The sequence below is a fragment of the Psammomys obesus genome, unplaced genomic scaffold (assembly GCF_907164565.1).
Source record: "Psammomys obesus unplaced genomic scaffold, mPsaObe1.curated_primary_1811, whole genome shotgun sequence".
Taxonomy (NCBI): Eukaryota; Metazoa; Chordata; class Mammalia; order Rodentia; family Muridae; genus Psammomys; species Psammomys obesus.
The window spans coordinates 59,066,818-59,086,979 of NW_026591086.1; the positions used below are offsets into that span (position 1 = coordinate 59,066,818).

The 20,162-nt window shown below is 50.9% G+C and overlaps 1 protein-coding gene across 1 annotated transcript in view; it reads left to right on the forward strand.

Moving 5' to 3' along the window:
- The window catches only part of LOC129678712 (uncharacterized), an 84,379-nt gene that overhangs the window by 50,866 nt on the left and 13,351 nt on the right, over window positions 1–20,162 (forward strand). The window lies entirely within an intron of this gene.

Genomic DNA, 20,162 nt, shown 5'->3' on the forward strand with positions numbered 1-20,162 from the left:
TGCGAACCTAACTGAAAAGGCACAGTGTAATGAGCTCTGCCTGTACTCCCACTTGGAACCAGTAGATGGTAGTATTGGAACTTGTACAAAGCTAAAATTGCTATGAAATGACGCTCGAGTGTTATTAAATATTATTAAAAAGAACTAAAATGTTAGTAAGTGGAACAGATTTTTATAGTACAATTACTAAGAGAATGGTGTGGGAGCTTCCAGAAGCAGCTTTGACAGTTGGCTACCCTGTTTCTGAAGCAGATAGTGCCAGAGTGCACAGCTGTCCTCTGAGAGGCTCCACCCAACAGCGGATGGAGACAGATGCGGAGATGGAGACACAGAGCTGAACATTGGGGAAGTGGAGAGAACCTTGGGGGAAAAGGGGGAAGGATGGAAGGACCTGGAGGGGACAGGAGTCCCAAAGGAAGACCAACAGAGACAGCTAACCAGGGCCCAGAGGGGCTTGCAGAGACTGAAGCACCAACCAGGGAGCATGCGCTGATAGAGCCGCAGGCAGCTCAGTCTTCATGTGGGTCACCTAGTAAGGGGAGCTGAGCTGGCTCTGGCTTAGACTCTGTTGCTTTCTGATCCCTTCCTCCTGGCAGGGCTGCCTTACCAGGCCTCAGGGGAAGAGGAGGAGCTCAGTCCTGATGATACCTGATGTGCTGGGGTGGTGGGGGAGGAGAGAGGGCCTACTGTCGGGATCTAAAGTGAATAAATAAATAAATAAATGATAAAGAATTCCTGTTATGCACATGTGTTTATTTTTCCCTGAACTGCACAGTAAAGCAGGTTTCAAGCTTCCAGGCTCCCTCTGCCTCCGCCTCCCCCAGTGCTAGGGCACAGCTGTGCACAGCTACCCCGATTTCCACATGGCTGCTGGAGATTGGAATTTTGATCCTGTTGCTTGCACATCAAGCTGTTACCAATGAGTAATTTCCTGAGCCCCAATCTCCAGATTTTAACTGTGTATAGTAAGGTAACTTGCAGCTTGGCTTAATCGTTACCTTGAGGAAAAATATCATTATTTGAAAGTTTTAGCGCTAACAAGGAAAGGTAAAGATAGATTTTTAATCAAGGAGATTTAGTGGTAGTGTTTTGTAAGTGTATATTAACAGAATTGTTGTGTAAACTTTGATAGGAGAGTAGTCGTGCTGTCTCATGGATGTGGCTGTTAGCAGCCGGTGTCACACTCTAGCAGTTGTGTCTTCCCGTATTGTGTTTGTGGTTAATTGTGAACACAGAAAGTGGTAGCTCTGAGTACTGCCGCTGTTGGTTCTTTGACCAGGGTGTAGATGCCAGCAGGAAGTGCATGTTCTCAGAGCTCACAGAGGAAGTCAGGAGGGGACAGAGCCTGGCCAGAGAAGCAGTGATGGAGGACTTGATGGCTGGTGTGCAGACACGCATGTGAGTTCCAGGGAAGGATGAAAACAAGGAACAGGAAGTAGAGATTTTCTTTCCACTGGCTGCTTTAACTGAGAAAACAGCTTAGGAAATGTGCTAATGTTTTATGGCAGATTATTTTGTGGAGAGTGCACTCTAGTCAGTTTTTAGGACAGTTTTCAGGGTGAGGACATTGCAGGTGTGTGAGCATACGCCCACGCACAGCAGTAACAGAGGTGTCTGTCCTGTTCCCCGTCCCTCCTCTCTGTGGGCGCTGGGATCTGCTCTGACCAGAACAGTTCGTCCACACTCCTCCTTCATTGTAACTGGGGTAAAAGGTCAAATGAGCAGTGCTCTGCCGTCCCTGGGTGCAAGCTGGCAGAGCGGAGGAGCGGCCGGTGTGGGGGTCTGTGCTTGCTGGGTGCGCATGAGTCAGGTGACTTGAGCAAGGGAGCTAAGGAGGGAGGAGGAGGAGGAAGCCATGCGAGACCTTAGGCAGTGTCCAGGGTCGAGCAGCTGCCCCGGGCCTCCTGAGCACTGTGGGGACAGCAGAGCTGGGCAGGGCGGCGGAGAGCCAGAGGCAAGGGCAGTGTTCCCACTTCACTTCACACAACAGTGCCAGGGGGAGGGTGTGCGTGGCTCTCGGCTCTCGGGCTCGGCTCGCAGCCCGTGGTCATGGGGAACCAGGGCTGAAGCTTGAAGCAGCTGCTCACATCCGCCGACAGGAGTCTGTGCATGCCTGCTTATTGCCGGGCCTGCTTTCTCTGCCCTGACATGCTAGGAGCCCTGCCTGTGGACCGGGGCCACCCACTGTGGCTGGATCATCCCACATCAGTTAAGACAGCCAGGGCCATCCCTCAGACACGCCCACAGGCCGCCCTGATGTAGAATAATGCAGTTAGGATCATCCCACACAGACATGCCCACGGGACAGCCTGCTCCAGAAGAGCCCCATGGGAGTTTCTTCCCTGGAGGTTTTAGACTGCCAAGTTGGCACACTAGCCACCACAGACAGAACTCACAGGCTCTTGCACGAATGTTACTCGGTGGCCGTCACTCATACAGCTGGGGAGCGATTGCCTGCTTCTTTGGAACATGGGGTATTTTGGTTTGTACTATTTTCATGTTTTGGTTCATATTCCTTTTAAAATGTCTTTAATCATTTCATATACACTTAAAGTTACCAAAATAAATTTCAGTTCTAGTTTTCAAATTACTAAAATTTGTTTCCTGGTTTACGTCTTATTATGGACTCATCCAGTGGATCTGCCTCCTCTTAGTGATCGTATTTGCCCGAGCTGCTGCCAGGGCCTGCCCAGGGGGTCTTTGCCTTCCTGAGCTGGGTGTGTGAGACTTTGATTGTTGTTGCTGGGGAAGCCTGAACATGCGCTCAGAGGTGGGTGGCTTGCACTTTTATTTTTTGTATCTGTAGTGTCGGTTCTTTCTTCCCTTCTGCTGGGGCAGGCTGTGAATAGGATGGTTCTCTGTGAGAGAGCAGGTCTGTGAAAGTCTGGCTCAGCCTTTTCAGCCTGCACCTGCAAGGCCTCGTATCCGAGTGTCTGAAATGGCCCATGTTTTAATTCATATTTGTTTCTGACCTGAGAGTTTGTGACTGAAATTTTGAAGCACGTGTGAAGCGGAGAGGGCACTATCGGCCTGTTTCAGCTTCAGTCTCTTGAGTAGGAACCACTGACACCACCGAGTTCACCTGTATTTCTGCTCGCTTTTCCGGGTGACAGGATCTCCACCTCAGAAGTGCAGGTGCAGGCAGCATGCAGGCAGCTGGCTCAGGCTGCTGTCACAGTGCTGCGCGCTGGGTGGCTCGCACAGTGGCTACAGCAAGCACTTTTCCTCACAGCTGAGGGGGCAGCTGTAGGTTCTGGCTGGCTCCTTCCTGAGTCCTCCATGGGGCTGAGGGAGAGAGCATGCTGGTCTCTCTTCCCTTCTTGTAAAGATGCTCTGCATCCTAGGCCATGCTTCCATCATCTCTTCTAAGCCGGTGTCCAGGTACCCTAAACTGAGTCTGTTAGGGCTTCGGTACGTGAGTGGCTGTGCTGGGGTACAGCTCACTCCACAGAGGGAGGTAGAGTTGCATGTGTGCGTTTGCTTGCAGTTGCTTCTTTGCTGTTGTGACCGAATCACCAGAGAGAGACAACTTAAAGCTCTTAGTTTTGGCTTACAGTTTCAGGGGCGTCAGTCTTTCTTCTGGGCGAGTGTGGCAGAACCGGCAGGTTTTGGTGGGCCGGGAGGCTGACTAAAGGTTCTGCTGGTGGCCTCTGCTCTCTGCTGTGGCCTGCGTTGTTCTGCCTCAGTGGTCAACCTTCACAGGTGCCGCTCACATCCAGGGTTGCTGATCTGACCTTGTCCTCTTAGTGTCTTCGTTGATTCTGTTGGCGCTATTTTTTTTTTTTTTTTTTTGTTTCTGAACGTCTCTACCTTCTTTCTAACCCCTGCCCTAGGTAGGAGAGAAAGAAGGGGAAATGGCATTGGCTCTGTTAGCCAGTCCTGCACTTAGCATTCACTGACCTTAATCTTGTTGCTTTTCATACTGGCTTCACAGGTGCATGCTGAACTTTTTTTTTTTTTGACAGGATTTCCCTGTGTAGCCTTGGCTGTCCTGGAACCGACTCTGTAGACCAGGTTGGCTTCCAACTCTCAGAGATCCTCCCGCCTCTGCCTCCCGAGTGCTGGGATTAAAAGCGTGCACCACTGCCCAGCACGTGCTGAACTTAAACTGCTCTCTGGTGTCTGAAACATTTTCTGTTATGATCATAAGTGTATGAGTTCCTTATTCTACATCCTCTCTATGGCATTTTTAAAAGGTTTATTTTATTTTTTTAAGCAAAGGTAGAGAATTTTTTGTTTCTCAATAGTATTTACCCCAACAAGGCAAATAAAAGTAATTAGTTTCTTTTTTATTCCTTTATTTTTAAATTTTAGATTATTTTTAAAAATTCATTCACTTTATGTCCTGATCATAGCACCCTCCTTCATCTCCTCCTAGTCCTACCCTCCCTTTCTCTTCTTCCATCCCCTCCCCTAGTCCTCAGAAAGGGGGAGCCCTTGTCCCCTATGAACTGACCCCAGTTTGTCAAGTCTCATCAGACTGGCTGCATTCTCTTCCTCTGTGGCTTGACTAGGCTGCCCCGCCAAGGGGAAGTGATTAAAGAGCAGGGAACAGAGTCCATGTCAGAGATAGCTCCTGTTCCCCTTACTAGAGAACCCACTTGGAGACTGAGCAGCCATGGGCTACATCTGAGTAGGAGTTCTAGGTTATCTCCTTGCATGGTCGTTGGTTGGTTCATCAGTCTCTGTAGGACTCCCTGGGCCTGGATTTGTTGGCTCTGTTGATCAAAACTCAAGTGACAACACATGCTGGAGAGGATATGGAGAAAGGGGAACCCTTTCTGGTGGGAATGTAAACTTGTACAACTCCTTTGGAAATCAATCTGGTGATTTCCCAGACGTTTAGGAATAGTGCTTCCTCAAGATCTAGCTATAGCACTCCTAGGCATATATCCAAAAGATGCTCAAATATACAACAAGGACATTTGCTCAGCTATGTTTATAGCAGCTTTATTTGTAATAGCCAGAATCTGGAAACAACCTAGATGTCCCTCAACTGAGGAATGGATACAGTACTTGTGGTACATCTACACAATTAAAAACAAGGAAATCATGACATTTTCAGGCAAATGGATGGATCTAGAAAAGATCATCCTGGGTGAGGTAACCTAGAGGCAGAAAGACACACATGGTACGTACTTAGAAGCGGGTATTAGCCATATAATATAGGATAAATATACTACAATCCACAGACCTAAAGAAGCTAAGTGACAAGAAGAGCCCTAGGGAGGATGCTTAATCCTCATTCAGAAGGGCAGGCAGGATAGACACCAGAAGCAGTTGAAGAGAGGAAACAGGACAGGAGCTTTCCATAGAGAGCCTCTGAAAGGATCCACTCAGCAAGGGATCGAGCGGATGCTGAGACTCACAGGCAGACTTTGGGCAGAGTGCAGGGAGTCATGGGGAAGAGTTGGGGATAGCATGAGGACATGAGTCCACAGGAGACCAGCAGGTTTGTTTTATTTTTGTGTGTATGGGAATTTTGCCTGCACATATGTCCACACCACATGTGTTCCTGGTGTCAGTGGAGGTCAGAAGTGTGCATCGATTCTCCGGAGCTGTAGACAGCTGTGAGGCATTGCACAGGTGCTGGGCACTGAGCTCAGGTTCTCTGCAAGAGCAGCCAGTGCTCCGAAATGCTGGGCCATCTCTTCAGGGATCATGTTTTGTAAATTAAAAAACTAATAATAAAAATAAAATGAGCATTCTGATGGTTTCTGTGTCCATTTCTCATGTCTTTCCCGATGCTGTATGCGCTGCCTTTTGTGTGCGCAGCTGCTGGTCTCACGTTTGCTGGCCTCTTGGCTTCGCCCGTGCTGAACTACGTCACTCCTGTGCTGTGCTGAGAGCGCTTTATGACAGCAGTTCCTCAGATGTGCATGTGCCGTCGCTGCCCACGTTTGTGTCACTGTTGGTTTTTAGAATGGTGGCCTGTGAGAAGCCGTTTCGGAGCTCTGACGACGGGAAGTCTGTCGACCTGTACACAGGCGGGCTGTGCTGTGTGTTGGGAAGTCTGACTTATGTACGGTGTCTTGGGCTTTGGCTTGCTTCTAGAAATTTTCCTTTAGGGCTTCCCATTTGGGTTTATGATCTACTTTGAGTTTTTGTGTATGGGTCAAAGTGTATACTGAAAGCTGTTTTTTCATGTTTGTTTGGGGTGTTCAAGGCCTCGGTCTTCTATTAGGAAGACTAGCTCGGTACAGCAGAACTGCCTGGGCAGCTGTTAGCAGCCGGGGCCGTCCGTGTGGGGCCACCTGTGTGTCGGTGCCCGTGACACACGTGCTCACCCTTCCTCGGCAGCACTGCTTTCTGCAGACTGAGGCAGGGCTCTGAGGTGCGCATCAGTGAGCTCAGAGCGTGTGTTTCCAGCGGTGTCCTTCTCAGCACCTTGCATGTGAAAAATGAAGCCGCCCCTGCCCCTGCAGCCCAGATCTGCTCCACTTCTTCACTGTGACTGACTTAGTACCCCAGTTTAACTCGTCAGCCACACGTTCTGGAAACACAGGCTGTGTCTGTGTAGTTCCATGTTGTGTTCAGCCCCTGGTGACACCCCTGGCTGTGGCCTTCTTGTCACTGTTGCCGTGAGTACGTTCTGCAGCCGCGCTTACTCACGCCAGTGTGCTGGGAAGGCGTCTTTGCAACCTGGTTGGCACAGTGCTGTTTCTGTAGCCCTCCTCCTCTGCTGTGCTGTCTGGTTGGTGACAGCTGCAGTTGGTCATGGTGCAGGGCGGCCATGCTTGGCCATTGAGCTTGCGACGTCTCCTGTTGTCAGAACCTCAGAATGATGTGTGGTTGTGGTCCTGCCAGCAGCGAGTGGTTCCCTGAAGCCTGGCTGTGTGGAGTGGCTCACTCCTGTGCCATGGGCAGGAAGCCTCAGTTCCTCTCGGGGTGTCCTTTTGACAAGGCAGCTAAGCTTCAAGAGTGCTAGAGTCCTTTTCACTGCTGTCATCCTCCCGAGCTGAGGACACACCTTACTAACTGTAGCTCCTGTTTGCTTTGCGGCCGCTGCCTGCCTCTTCCTCTCATGTGCTGGGATTACAAGCGTGTGCCACTGTGCCTGTAACTTTCCAGCTGTTCCTTTACCTTGGTGTCTTTTTCTGTTTCACAGACGCAGTAATTTATCCTCCTGTGACATTGAAGACTAGCCTCCCAATTTCCCCCAAGATTTTCATTTCTTGGGGAAATGAGTCTGTTTGTTCTGAATTCCCTTTCTACTTACTGTCTTCTGGTTTTGGTGTTGGGGGTTTTGGTGAACTCCGAGCCTTTGGCTGCTCACATTTAAGATGTAGTTAGGAGGGGTGTGATGGGGCTGGAGAAATGGCTCCTTGGGAAGCTCTTGCTGTGTGCACGTGGAGACCTCAGTCCAGGCGTCCAGCACTGCACGGTCATGGTGTGGTGGGCTGCTCCTGTGGTCATAGCACAGCGGGCACATGCTCGAGGGGCCCGAGGTCCTCCCGCCCCTTCCTGGAGGTGGCTGGGCCGGAAGTCCAGCCTTGTCCTGGACTTTCTGGCTCCCTCTGTTGCCCTGGGGGTCCACTTGGCGTGGTCCAGATGCCGCTGAGTGGGTGGGCGCCGGCAGTAGCCCTTTGTCCACTGAGGAAATCTCAGGGCCTCGGGAACTCACGGCCAGGATCAGCAAATAAGACTTCTTTACTCTGCCACGGACTGGAGGTAGCAGATGCTGGGAGCCGTCGGGCTGCCTGTTAGGGTGCCAGGGTCCTTCGGGGCAGCGTCAGTGTCTACCCAGGTGCGTCTCCAGCCCTGCACAGCTGTTCTGCTGTTCGCTCAGAAGGCTTGACGCTGGAGCGGACGCTCTGGATGCTGTGCCCTAATGATCGGAGTGAGCTGTCTCCCAAGTGAACAAGTGACTGGGGAGAGCTGCAGAGACCCATTCATTGTGCCACTTAAGGAGAGGAGCAGGAGTATGGTGGCTCTCTGTCAGACTGGCTGTCGCCTTGAGCTTTCGCTTTCATCAAGAGCAGCAGGCGTGCATGGCCAAGCTATTGCCCTAGCCGTCACCACGGCCTGGGTCTCGGGCTCTTGGAAGGGCCCTTGGAAGGGCCCCTGACAGCTGTTGGCATCATGCACCGCATTCCTGGGAACAGGTCCTCCTGTGCCTGGTACTGCTGCCTGGTCCTCTGGCATGAGGGAAGGAGGGAGGCTCCCCTGAGGGAAGGAGGCTTCCCTGAGGACCGAGATCTCCTTTGCTCCAGGAAAGGTAAGAGGTACAGCTGCTGTGAGAGGGTGGGGGAGGGAGAGGGTAGGTGTGAGAAAGGTCGCTGCCAAGGGAGCTCCCACTCGAGCAGGTTCTTTCACACAGTGATTTAGTCAAGCCTGGCCTGCTCAGGAGAACAGGAGCCAGGGGCTGCTTAGGACTACTCCAAGAGTTGTAAAGCCACAGCACAGAGCAGCTTCTTTCGGAGCCCGGAATTAAAGGGGTAGGCCATGACTAACAGTGAGACTCCCCAAGAGTGGACCATCTCAGCATTAGCTGTCATCACCACTTTGGTGGTTTTCAAGTTGCATTTCAAAGGCTTGTCGAGACCTTTTCTTCCTTCTCCTTCAGTAAGAAAAACAAGCAAGGTGGCTGCAGAGATGCCATGGGTGGGCTTGTGGGTTAATAAGATAAACCAGAAGCCACTTGGGCTGCACACTTTGGCCTTTCTCTGTGACTCAGGAAAGTCAGGGAGGGAGAAGCTCGAGGAGCTGCTGACTGCGGCACAGACATTCCTGGCTTTACTGAAGCACACGCTGCCGTGCTCTGTCAGTTGGCCTGTGCGCTGGCCTGTGCACACACCCCTCCTCCGTCAGGTCGGCCTGTCCGATGCTCTTCATTTGACTGACGGAGGGCTGGGCCCGAGGCTGCAGTGTCACCCCCGGGCAGGCGGTGGTTGAGCAAGCCATGGAGAGCAAGGGGTTGGCATTGTGCTCCCTGGCCATGAACCAGCCTCTGCCCCGGCTGCCCTCAGGTGGTCTGTGATGTGCAAGCATGCGCAGTGAGCCCTTGCCTCCCCATGTCGCCTTTGCTCGAATAGCACCACTGCAGAGAAGCAGGTAGACACGCCCTCCCTCACTGCAAACTGTTCTGATCATGCCCTTCTCTGCTTTGGAGTGAGGGAGTGAGGGCAGAGGAGGCCGCTTCCTGCAGGCCTTTGAAGGTGCCTGACACTCAATTCCAGTGTCAGCCAGACACACTGCGCCCACGGACCATGCTCTTCTCTGCCTGGAGCAGACCTCCTAACCCTGACTCTTGGCTGTCCTCTCTGCCTGTTTTAACGCCAGTGCTCCAGGGCATGGAACACAGAAGGCCGAGACACAAACTGTCCACCAGAGTGGCCTTGTGAGCTAGCCTGGCATCTCAGTGCTCTGTGTCAGGGCCGGGCTGTCTAGACGAGTCATGGGAGTGTTGCTCACCTCATCTGTGGTCGGTTTGAATATCAGCCGTTGGAATGCTTTTAAGGGAAGTGGGTATTGTGGGCAGTTAACAAAAAGCAACAGTTAACTTTCTAAATTATTTATCTGTCCGCTGTGAACTTTAGCTAGATAATCATCGCCTGAGGGCTGACCACTCAGAATCCAGGCTTCTTAAAATGGAGCCGCCAGGACCCTGCATTTGCAGTGAGTGCCCTCGTGTGCACAGAGCAGCAGGTTGGACAGCTGCCTCCAATGCCCAGGCATGCTCACCTGCAGTTTCCATTAATCTTTGGTGGGCTGGTGAAGCTGGCTGTTCACTGGCAAAGAAAACCATTCTTGGGTGAAAAAGTATGTATAGGAATATGTAACTCAGTTGACAGAGGAGGAGTGTCACCCCAGGGCAGTGGATTCTCACGCCGCTCAGCCTTCTAGCCACAGTGACGTCAGAGGACTGCTGGCCTGTGCTTCGCAGGGTGCTGCGGGCAGCGTGGTCTGTCAGTGCAGCCGCTGCGCAGTCTTTTCTGTCATCAGCTGCTTAGGACAGATAGCTCATGCCTCAGATTTGAAACTGTTCTTTCTTCCTTTCCTTTCCTTACTCTCCACACACACACACACACACACACACACACACACACACATGAACACACACATATACACATGAACACATGCAGACGTGAACACACACACACAAACACACACATATACACATGAACACATGCAGACATGAACACACACACACACACGAACACACACACACACACATGAACACATGCAGACGTGAACACACACACCCACCCACACGGATGCACACACACACACATGCATCAGCCCTGGGCAGCCTCTTCTGTTGCTGTCCTCCCTGTCTTTTGAAACCCGGGTCACTGTTGCAGCTAGACTGGCTAGCCCCGGGGTCCTGCTGTCTCTGCACTCACACCCAGCAGTGAGCTGCACGCTGCCAGGCCTGCTTTTCCCTGGGTGCTGGCAGGCTGAGCTCAGGCTGTTACTCTACCCACGTCCGGCCACCCCACAGCCTGGCTGCTTCCCGGCCTCCTGTCCTCCCAGCAGCGCCTGTTGGTTTGGCTAAACCAAGACTTGAGTGTGACTGCAGGCAACGAAAGTGACTACAGAAAAGCCCTTTATTTGGCTTTATTTAGAAGGAAGGGTATGAGGTAAGTAGCTGCCACCCAGCGGCCCCAGGAGAAGCTTCCAGGTCACACCCAAGGAGCTTTCGTCAGCTGCCTTCACCTCCACCGAGGCACAGGCTCCAGAGGGTTTTTCGTTTTCTCAGTACTGCTAACAGTTTCCTAGAAATGAAAGATAGGGAAGGGATTGTTTGATGCTTGCCTCTTTGCTAGAACTTGTGCTCTGTGAAAACCAGAACCCTCGCCAGTCTTTCTTAGCCCGCTGTATCAGTGTCCTCTTCTGTGTAGGCTGCTTTAACCCTGAGCTTGGACTTTCTAAGCCATGCAGACATGTCCCCTGGCATCAAGGGCTGGAAGGCCCGGCTCAGCATTAGCTCATGTGGTTTTGAGATGGCCCGTCTCCTGCCTGTCTCCCTCACCTCCTGTGCTCAGAGAGGTGAGGTGTCTACCTAAGTGCTTTTTGTGAGGACACTGTCCTGGTGAGACCGTGCCTAACCTGCCAAAAGCCCCACGGCCTTCTGTCACCACATTAGACTTCAGAGGGATGGAGGCATGGCCCAGCAGTTTCCCAGAGGACCTGGGTCAGTCCCCAAGGCCCGCATGGCGGCTCACAGCCATCCATCCTGGTTCCAGGGGCTCTGACGTTCTCCTTTGATCTCAGCAGGCACCAACTGCATACGTGGTCCGTGGACAGGCCAAGCACGCATATGCATAAAATAAAATTCACTAAAATGTACATTCCATGGTGAATTTTAGGGCACAAGATCATTTGGCCGGTAGGTTTTCCTCAGCGTAGTGGTCCTTGCCAGGGGCACAGGTAGAGGGCGCAGGGGGTGGTCTGCCTGAGTCACTTAAGGACAGAGCTGCTGTGGCCTCCTGTGGCTTGGCATGCTACAGCTGCCTCTGAACTGTCGCCCTGATGTCATGGCTGCGCCTTCTCCCCCTCTCCCCAAGCTTCTCTCTAATGCGGCCGTGCTCTGGCCTTTGCCCTGAGAATGGCCCTGCAGTGCCCTGTAGTCCACAGAAGCTGACTGGAGTTCCCTTCCAATCCGCTGCTGGGTGGACGTGAGCTTCACAAGAGGTCCGTGCATCCTCGTGGTCCCTGCTTGGTGATGCTGCCTGTTACTGTGCACACACAGCGTGTGTGTGACCTGGCTGTGACTAGTTAACCAGGTGACCCCTCAGTAAATCTTGCTGTCTCTTCCTGGTCCCTCAGCGTGGAGCAGAGTGTCCAAAAGCAGCAGCTCTGACTGAATTCCCACCTGCCCGTACCAGTTGCCTCGTTGTTGGTGTCTGTCCCTTCCCCTCTTCTCTGCTTTTCCCTGCCAACTTGCCTAAGAGAGTACGTATGATTAAAGGATCGAGTCTCCGATTTCTGGGGTGTAGCTTAGGAGTGGCGTGCACCCAGCTCCTGGGCTCACATGCAAAGAAAGTGGGCTTGGTGATGTATTTAAAAGAGCAAAATGTGTTTTTGAAAATTATTTGTAGGATCTTACCTAGAATCAGAGACTCCATTTCCTTGGATTTCCTCACAATATTCTTCTCATGCGAAAGAGCTGTCAAACTTTTGCTTTAATTGAGAACTTGGGCATCTGGTGCCCTGTATCTAACACTTGGCTCTGAGGTTGAGCCGTCTCCCTCACACCTGTCCTGAGACATGGGGCTTCCTGGAGGAGCCAGGCTCAGCCCCCTCAGCACAGTGAGGAAGCTGGAGGAAGGCGCAGCGCAGCCACAGGAGGCAGGGAGGAAGGAGTGGCTGGGCTCGCCCTCGCACTTGACTGACGGGAGACTCTGGAAGGAAAGCCGCAGTCGCTTGTTCAAGATGTTATGGTGCCTTCAGACAATCTGTGCAGAGCGAATCTCCCCCGGAGACTTGGTTCCTGTGGTAGGACTTAGGCTTTAAATCCTGTAGGGATTTCAGGGCCAGAGCGGCTTGCCGGGGCATCTAACATGTCTCATGTACCCAGTGAGGTGTCACCAGAAGCCTGTGCGATCATGATGTCATACTCCAGCATGAAATACAGTGATGTTTGTTATGTTAAACCAGAGTTGTCTCAGCACTGGCGTTTCTGACATTGTGGCTTCATCTTATTTAATTGTTTGTTTATTTGTTTATTTTTGAGACAGGGTTTCTCTGTGTAGCTCTGGCTGTCCTGGACTCACCTTGTAGACCAGGCTGGCCACAAACTCACACCTGCCTCTGCCTCCTGAGTGCTGCGATCACAGGCATGAACTGTTATGCTCAGCTTCATCTTCTGATTTTTAAGATAAGTTCTCATTGTGCAGTCTAGGCTGGAACTCTCTATAACCTAAGCTGAGTGTGATCTGGTAGTCCCCTGCCTCAGCCCAAATAGTAGCATTCCAGTCATGTGTTACTACACCTGGCCATGCCCACACGGTTCTTGACTGTGGCCTCGTCCCTGTCGGCAGCGCCCAGCTTTCCCTCGGTGCTTCCAGATACTGCCAGATGGTTCTGGAGGGCACTGCTCAGCAGTACCACAGTGGGGGTGGGGTGGGGTGGGGTGAGGTAGGTAGAATACTGGAAAGAGCGTCCCCGCCCGAGGAGCGCGTGACCCGAGAAGTTTGTTGAGGCGGCTAACCAGATAGGGTATTTCTAGTAGTTGACTGAAATAGGCTCGGTGGAGGCTATTAGGAAAAACTTGTTTCAAAGAAGTTAAACATCTGTTTTCATTTCTGCTTTTTAGGTGCCTAGCTGCCCAATTCCTTTATTTCAACTGTCTTCCTCTTGGACTTAAAATATTTGAGTATGTCACAATTTCCAGTCCAATAGGAAATAGACTTTGTTCAAGCAGAAATAAACGTGTGAATAACAGGACTGGAGGATGGGAAATGTAGCTTATCAAGTCAGACTCAGGTGACAGCCAAGTAGACTCCGGGCACTGGAGAAGCAGAAGCAGCTGTAGGCATGGTTCACTTCCTGTTCTTGTTTGTCATTGGAGAGTCGCACCTTCTCAAAGATTTCAGATTCAGATCATTGTATTATTCTAAGAAAAAAAACTTCAAATCCTAACCACGTCTCGGTAACCATAGCAAGATGCACAACACTCAAAAATAATCTCGTGCCCATTTTGGATAGAATTGAATTTTTGTGCATGTTACATGTGGAGTTCTGAAACAGCTGTGTTCATCTGTTATCTGAAGTCAGAGGAGGAAAGGCCTGTGGCAGTTGTGAGAGGCCAGGCATGGCCATGCCGGCTTGGGCTGTTCAGTAAGTAAGCGAGCACATCAGGCTGGTTCAGCAGAACAGCTGGAGGGCGCAGGCTCGAGCCAGCTCAGGATTCTCTTCTGCTCACATGGCCCTGTCTGCCTCATAGTTAACACCAACTTGTGACATAGCTGAGTTCTGAGGGTGACTTGTTCTGTCTTCTATGCCTGACACTTAAATATTTGTTGTTTAAAGAAAAAGTCAGACCAAAGATTCATTTGTCAGTAATACCAACAACAGCATGGATAAAATATGTGGATTAGCATCATAGAGTGGATAGTAGGATAATTCTGTTTGAGAACTTTCTTTTGGTAAAATCTACTTTTTTTTCCTTATGATTCTAAAATTTTGTTTTTATATTGGTGGCAGTATTGTGATGGGGATCAAACCCAGGGCTTTGTACTTATGAGGTAAACTTTAAAGAACAATCTCTCTCTCTCTCTCTCTCTCTCTCTCTCTCTCTCTCTCTCTCTCTGTGTGTGTGTGTGTGTGTGTGTGTGTGTGTGTGTAGTGGGGGGGGAGATGGAGACTGACCAAGACTGGTCTTGTTTCATGTGGATTTCTGGAATAGCGTGTTTGGTGTTGGTGATTCTGCCCACCATCTGCGTCTTCCCAAGACCTAGTAAAGGTCTCTTGAGCCTTTGTGTGATCCTAGATGTGTGGGGCTGCTGTTTGTATTCTTTCTCACATGGTTTGGGTTGCTGCAGATCAGAGATCAGATCTTGCTCTCTTTCTTTCTCCCCTTCCCCATTTGCTTCCCTTTCTGCCTCCTGCCCATTTTCAACTGTCCCCGAGTTTCAGCTTTCATTCTTGCTGTAACAGCACTGTGGGAAAGTGTTCGAGACTATATGTAGCATAATTTTATTGCAGAAACTGTTAAACACACAGAGAGACTAGCCTTGCCAGCTCTTTGTCCAGCATACAACTTCAGTAATTGATAATCAATGAGAATTTGTCGTGTTTTCTCTCCACCTATTTGCTCCCTAAATTTTGCCCGCTGAGGCCCACAGAGCCTCCTAACCACGTGTCTGCATGAGATGTGCCGGTCTGGGACCTTGGGACAGGAACAGTCACGAGCTTTGTTTTGAGGAGTCTGGGAATGACTAAGGATGGCTTCCGATGGGCAGCCTGATGACAGGGCTGTCCTCTGTCTTTGTGTGGGCTCCAGGACTGAGCAGCAGAGGAGATGTTCTCACGGGTACGTGAGAAGAAGACTCTAGGCTTTGGTTGTCTCTATACAGTTTCATTCTGATAGACTTCTCTTTCTCCTCAGTACCTCCATGGAAAAGTCATTCTTACAAGTACAGAAGCCAGAAATAAATCTTCTCAGTCTGAGAAACAGAAAACTAAAAAGGCAGTCAGAACCTTTGTGAGTTTTGTTTTGAATTGACTGTACCAGTTCTCCCGTGGGACAAGAAGCAGTATGACGCCAAACTGGGAGTGGCTTGTGCAGGCAGGACTTTGAGATGGTGTTCTGAACAAGGAAAGACCAGGACTTCTAGAAAGCATTAATGACAAGAAGCAGCATGTGTGAGCCGTGGAGAGAGGCTTCGGATTCCGAGGAAAACAGACAGTTGGAAATTGAACTAAACTGGGCCATGTGTTTCCTGCCACTTTGTCCCTCTTTCCTGACAACTACCGTCTGCAGAGATTCTCTGAGTTTAGAATGTGTGTTATCAGAAATAAATACATGTAAACAGTTATGTCACCTCTTCAAGTGTGGCAGGAAGCGGAAGAGCGGGTGGTATTTTTACACTGTCAGCAGAAAACGAAAAGAAACACAGATTTGTCATCTTGGCTTCTAACCTGGTGTATTTGACATGGTTGGTAGTTCAGTGCAAAGCATGTTTTCTTTACCTGTTGCTGTCTAAGGCATTAGAACACGCAGTAATACAAAGCTCATATCCACCAGGCTTGGATAATGCAGAGCATTTGGCTACAGTTTCAAGACCTGTAGTCAGCGTAGGCTTTTAGCACTGAGAACCTCCCAGGACAGAGAGCAGTGAGGGCCAGTGTCTTAGTCCCGGGAAGGCTGCAAGTGTGAACTAATGTTTGTTCACGTGCCAGGAGATGAGGGCTGGATAGACTCCCATGGTGGCCATCATCTTACTCACTGACGGGGAAGCCGGTCTGTAAAGGCTCATTGCTGCTCAGAGGTGATAGGCCTGGCTAGGAGGCAGCTGGACCCGAGGCTCTGGGGCTATAGGCTAGCAGATTTTCTTTGTCCTAAAGGATTGTGCATCAAGTTCTAGCTGTGTGGAACAGATGGTAAGGGTTAAGGTATGTTGAAGAAAGAGGGGGTGATTCGGAGCAGTCAGACGAGAACTCCAGGACGCGTTGTGGTTTGGCTGTAAGAGTTAAACTGTGAGCAGGGGAAGCAGAGCAATGCAGCAGGGAGAACCAAGGGCACGTTCCTGCCCCTGAGACAGAAGCCACCCGTGGGGCTCAGAAGGTCCATCTCGAGCAGTGGCGGAAACCAGGGTGGGAGGACTTGAGAGTGAGGGAGAGGAAGCTGGGCTTTGAAGTTGCCCACTGTGGGGAGTGGGGAGCTAACAGCCCGGCCGAGCCGAGGTGAAGGGGGGCGCGCGTGCACAAGAACTCAGCAGTGCCCACGCCTTCCTCCACTCATTCTCTAGGATGTTGTCCTGTACGAGCAGCTTAAACACGGGGTCAGCCAAGCAGGCTAGCATGTGCTGCACTGACCTGCAGCACGGGGAGACAGGGCCTAAGTGGGGGCTCTGTCCTCATTCAGAGTCTTCTCTGTGACAAGAACAAGCCTCGCTCTTCTCTCACACGTGGACCCAGGAGGGCCAGGTCACTTCCCCCAGCTCCTAGGCCAGCAGTGAGGAGGCCAGGAGTAGTGAGCTGAGCCTGAGGCTGAGCGTGAGACTCGGTGGAGGAAGTGTTACCTAGCATGCTGGAGGTCCCAGCTTCCATCCCAGCCCCACCCCACTCCATTCTCACAGAACAGTGTGGAGCTCGGAGGGGCGAGGGCTCAGAGCAGTGTGCTGTGCACATGGCAGCCAGTGCGGACAGCGGGCATGCTGATGGCATCCTGAGGAAAGCCACAGCTTCTGAGCGTAGCCGAGGGGCGCAGCTGGGAGAGGCAGTAGTTGGCATGCGACAGCCAGCTCTGGGTAAGGGAGTACAGTGAAAGATGGACAGAAGCGCCTAGGAGGAGGAACTCACTAACTGTCATGGGTAGGAGGGGAGTCGGTGCCAGTGAGGAAGACATTGAGAAGAGTGTGCAGAGAAACTATGGAGGAGGGTCCTCAGCACAGAAAGCCACAGGAAGTGAAGCCAGGGGCCTCTGATGGGGACAGGCGCGGCCGTGGCTCGGGAGCATGTGCAGCGGCAGAGCCCTGGCGTCTGGCCACTGGCAGGACAGGCAGTCTGACACACTTAGCTGCTGCTGGGTGCAGGGAGTGCTCGGGAAGGCGTTGTGTGCCGAGTTCGAACAGTGCTGTCTTAGCTGTGGGGCGCTCGGGGGTTGCTAAGTGTGTGTCAGTCCCAGCCAACACTCCTGCCATCCCGTGTTCATCCCTTGTGTGTCACAGTATGCTACTCATTTCTCACTCTTCACCAGAGTGCTCAGTGAGCAGCTTTTTTTTTTCTTTTTCTTTTTTAGCTTTGCGGAAAATAACAAATTACAGCAGGCTGAGAAGTACCAAAATAGATAGTTTTAAGCTAATTTAAGATGGGTGTGTCCCTCCTACAGTTGCATGCTGTTGGGACCATCTCTTTGGCCTCTTGAGACAGATTATCTCCAGGCAGACCGTACTTGTGCCTCCAGTTTAGTTCTGGCGTTGATTTGCTGGTTAGTGAGCTTGGGCACCTCTGGTCCGTGTGTTTGGATATCATCCCTCATGGGCGAGTTTTCATCTCATTGAGAAATTAAGAACTAAGGCGATTTGGTGTGCGTGCTGGTGCCAGCATCATGTGCAGCATGCCCTGGCCCATGGGCTGTTTGCAGCCTTTCTCTGTGCCCTCGCTGTGTGTGCACAGAAGCCTTAGTCCTCCGCAGCTCACCCCTGCCAGCCTCGCAGCCCAGTGGCGTGAGGGCTTTGCCCTACTGAAGGGCTTTGTACTTGGCTGGCCGAACTTGGCAAGGGAGCCTCTCGGGCTGTCAGGCACGTCTCCATGATCAGCGGCTTTATGGCCAGGCCCTGGGGTTAAGGCCATCTCCCAGTCCTGCCTCTGGCTGCTCATCACATTCAAACTTGTGGAAGCCAGGAATGTGTAAGTAAAAGTAATTTACTTAGAGAGTTTTGAGCTCTTCAAAATACAGCCAGTGCTTGTTTGTCTGCTATTTACTGTTCTGAACTCTCACTTGAGTCAATGCATTTAATATATCTTTAAAATATATATTTATTTATAGACATACATTATATATACATATATATAAATACGAGTTACACACAGTTGTAAGCCGCCATGTGTGTGCTGGGACTTGAACCTGGGTCCTCTGGAAGAAAAGCCAGTGCTCTTAACCACTAAGTCATCTCTCCAGCCCCACAGTTACCAGATCTTAAACTTAATAGCTTTGAGGATTTTTAAATTAGCTAAATGATTGTTTTAGAAATGAAATGCACAGCAGCACACACCTTAATCCCAGCACTCTGGGAGGCAGAAGCAGGTGGATCTCTCTGAGTTTGAAACCAGCCTGATCTACAAAGTGAGTCCAGGACAGCCAGGGCTACACAGATAAACCCTGTCTCTTACCCACTCCCTCCCACCCCCCCCCCAAAAAAAAGAAATAAAGAAAAAGGAGATTACAAAAGAGGAATGAGATTAGCTAGATAGCTATCTATTTTCCCAGATGAGTTTTTATGGCCTGCTATCATGTAAGTATTAAAGTTTATTACACTAATGTAGCAAATACTCAGTTGTGCTGTGAGGTGGAGTGAAATACAAGCTCACTTCCTTTGTTGGCACAGAATACACAAATTAACCCAAACTGCCCCTGTGCACTAAGGGAATCTGCTGGGAAGGGAAGTCAAGCTGCCAGGAGTGCCAGGCAAGGGGGCTGTGTCCCAGGCCATGTGTGAGCACACTGGTGGTGGTTTAAGTGAGGCAGCTGGAGAGAGGCTCACTGGTCATCTCTGCCGGTGCCCTGCAGGGGACACGGTAGAGTCGCCTATCCCTGGGACCATGAGGGAGAAGGTGAAAGTTAACACACAGCCAGCCAAGTGTGTTGCATTCTTGTAAACTGTTACATCAACACGTGCTGGTTACAAGGGTGGCAGAATTGGCCCGATTAGCGCCCTGTCACTGGGTGAGTGGCAGCGCACTGCTTCATGGTGATGAGCTGTGCCATTGATCTGGTTTGCCTTCAGGGCTGGAAAGGTAAGGAACCTGTTTTTGTTCTAGTGCTTTCTTTGTAGACCGGGCCTAGGTGACAGAGCACCACCTGACAGAGTGGGGAGTTTTCCTCTTCTGCCCTCAGGTGGGAGGTTCATACTTGGGGTGTGGAGACGGCATGAAGATCCAGACTTCCACTGCCTCCTCAGACCAACCACAGGTAATTAGTCCTTTAAATCCATGAAATTAACAGAGCTCAGGCTGTAACTGTACCAGCAAAGCTATGGTATCGAGAACCCAGGCTAATTTCCCAGGTGGGATGTGTCACACACACGGGCAATCCCAGCGCCCAGGAGGCTGGCGTAGGATGGGGGAGGGGCTCGCTATCGAAAGTGTGCACCCTCGCCCAAGCGAGCTTCCGGCCTCAGCCTCCAGGCGTTGGGCTTACAAGCGCGTGCCGGAGGAAGCTCTGTAGGTAAAGATTTGTCCGGGGTACACAGGAGTTCAGGCCAGCCTGGCCTATGTAATGGGACGCTGTCTCAAAAGACAAAAGACAAAGCAGGCTAATTATGCTAAGGTGAAATATTTCCAGCGAAAACACGTCAGTGAGAATTGAGATATGACTCACAACATAGGGTTTCATTCCTTCCCTGTTGTCTGAATTGCTATCATTGCCAGCTGAGATACTGACTGGGGAAATTTCAGGGCTGGGCTCCACATTTTGAGCAGGCAGTGAGTGCTCAGTGGCTTACGAAAGCCGTGTGCATGCTAGCCCGTCTACACAGACAATTCCAGGTCAGCTAGACTGACATAGCTAGACTCTGCCTCAAAAAGGGACAGAGAGTCTCTGAGAGAACACGGCTGCTCTTCAGAGGTTCCATGTTCAATTTCCAGTGCCTCCATAGTGGCTCACAACCCAAATCCCAGGGTCTGACACCTTCCGGCCTCTGTGGGCACCACTCATGCATGGTGCACGGACTTACACAAAGGCAAAACATCTGTACACATAAAGATACACTTTAAGAAGGGGTTTTGAAAAGGAAATAATCCTGAAAACTACTCACTTAAAACTTGTGCAT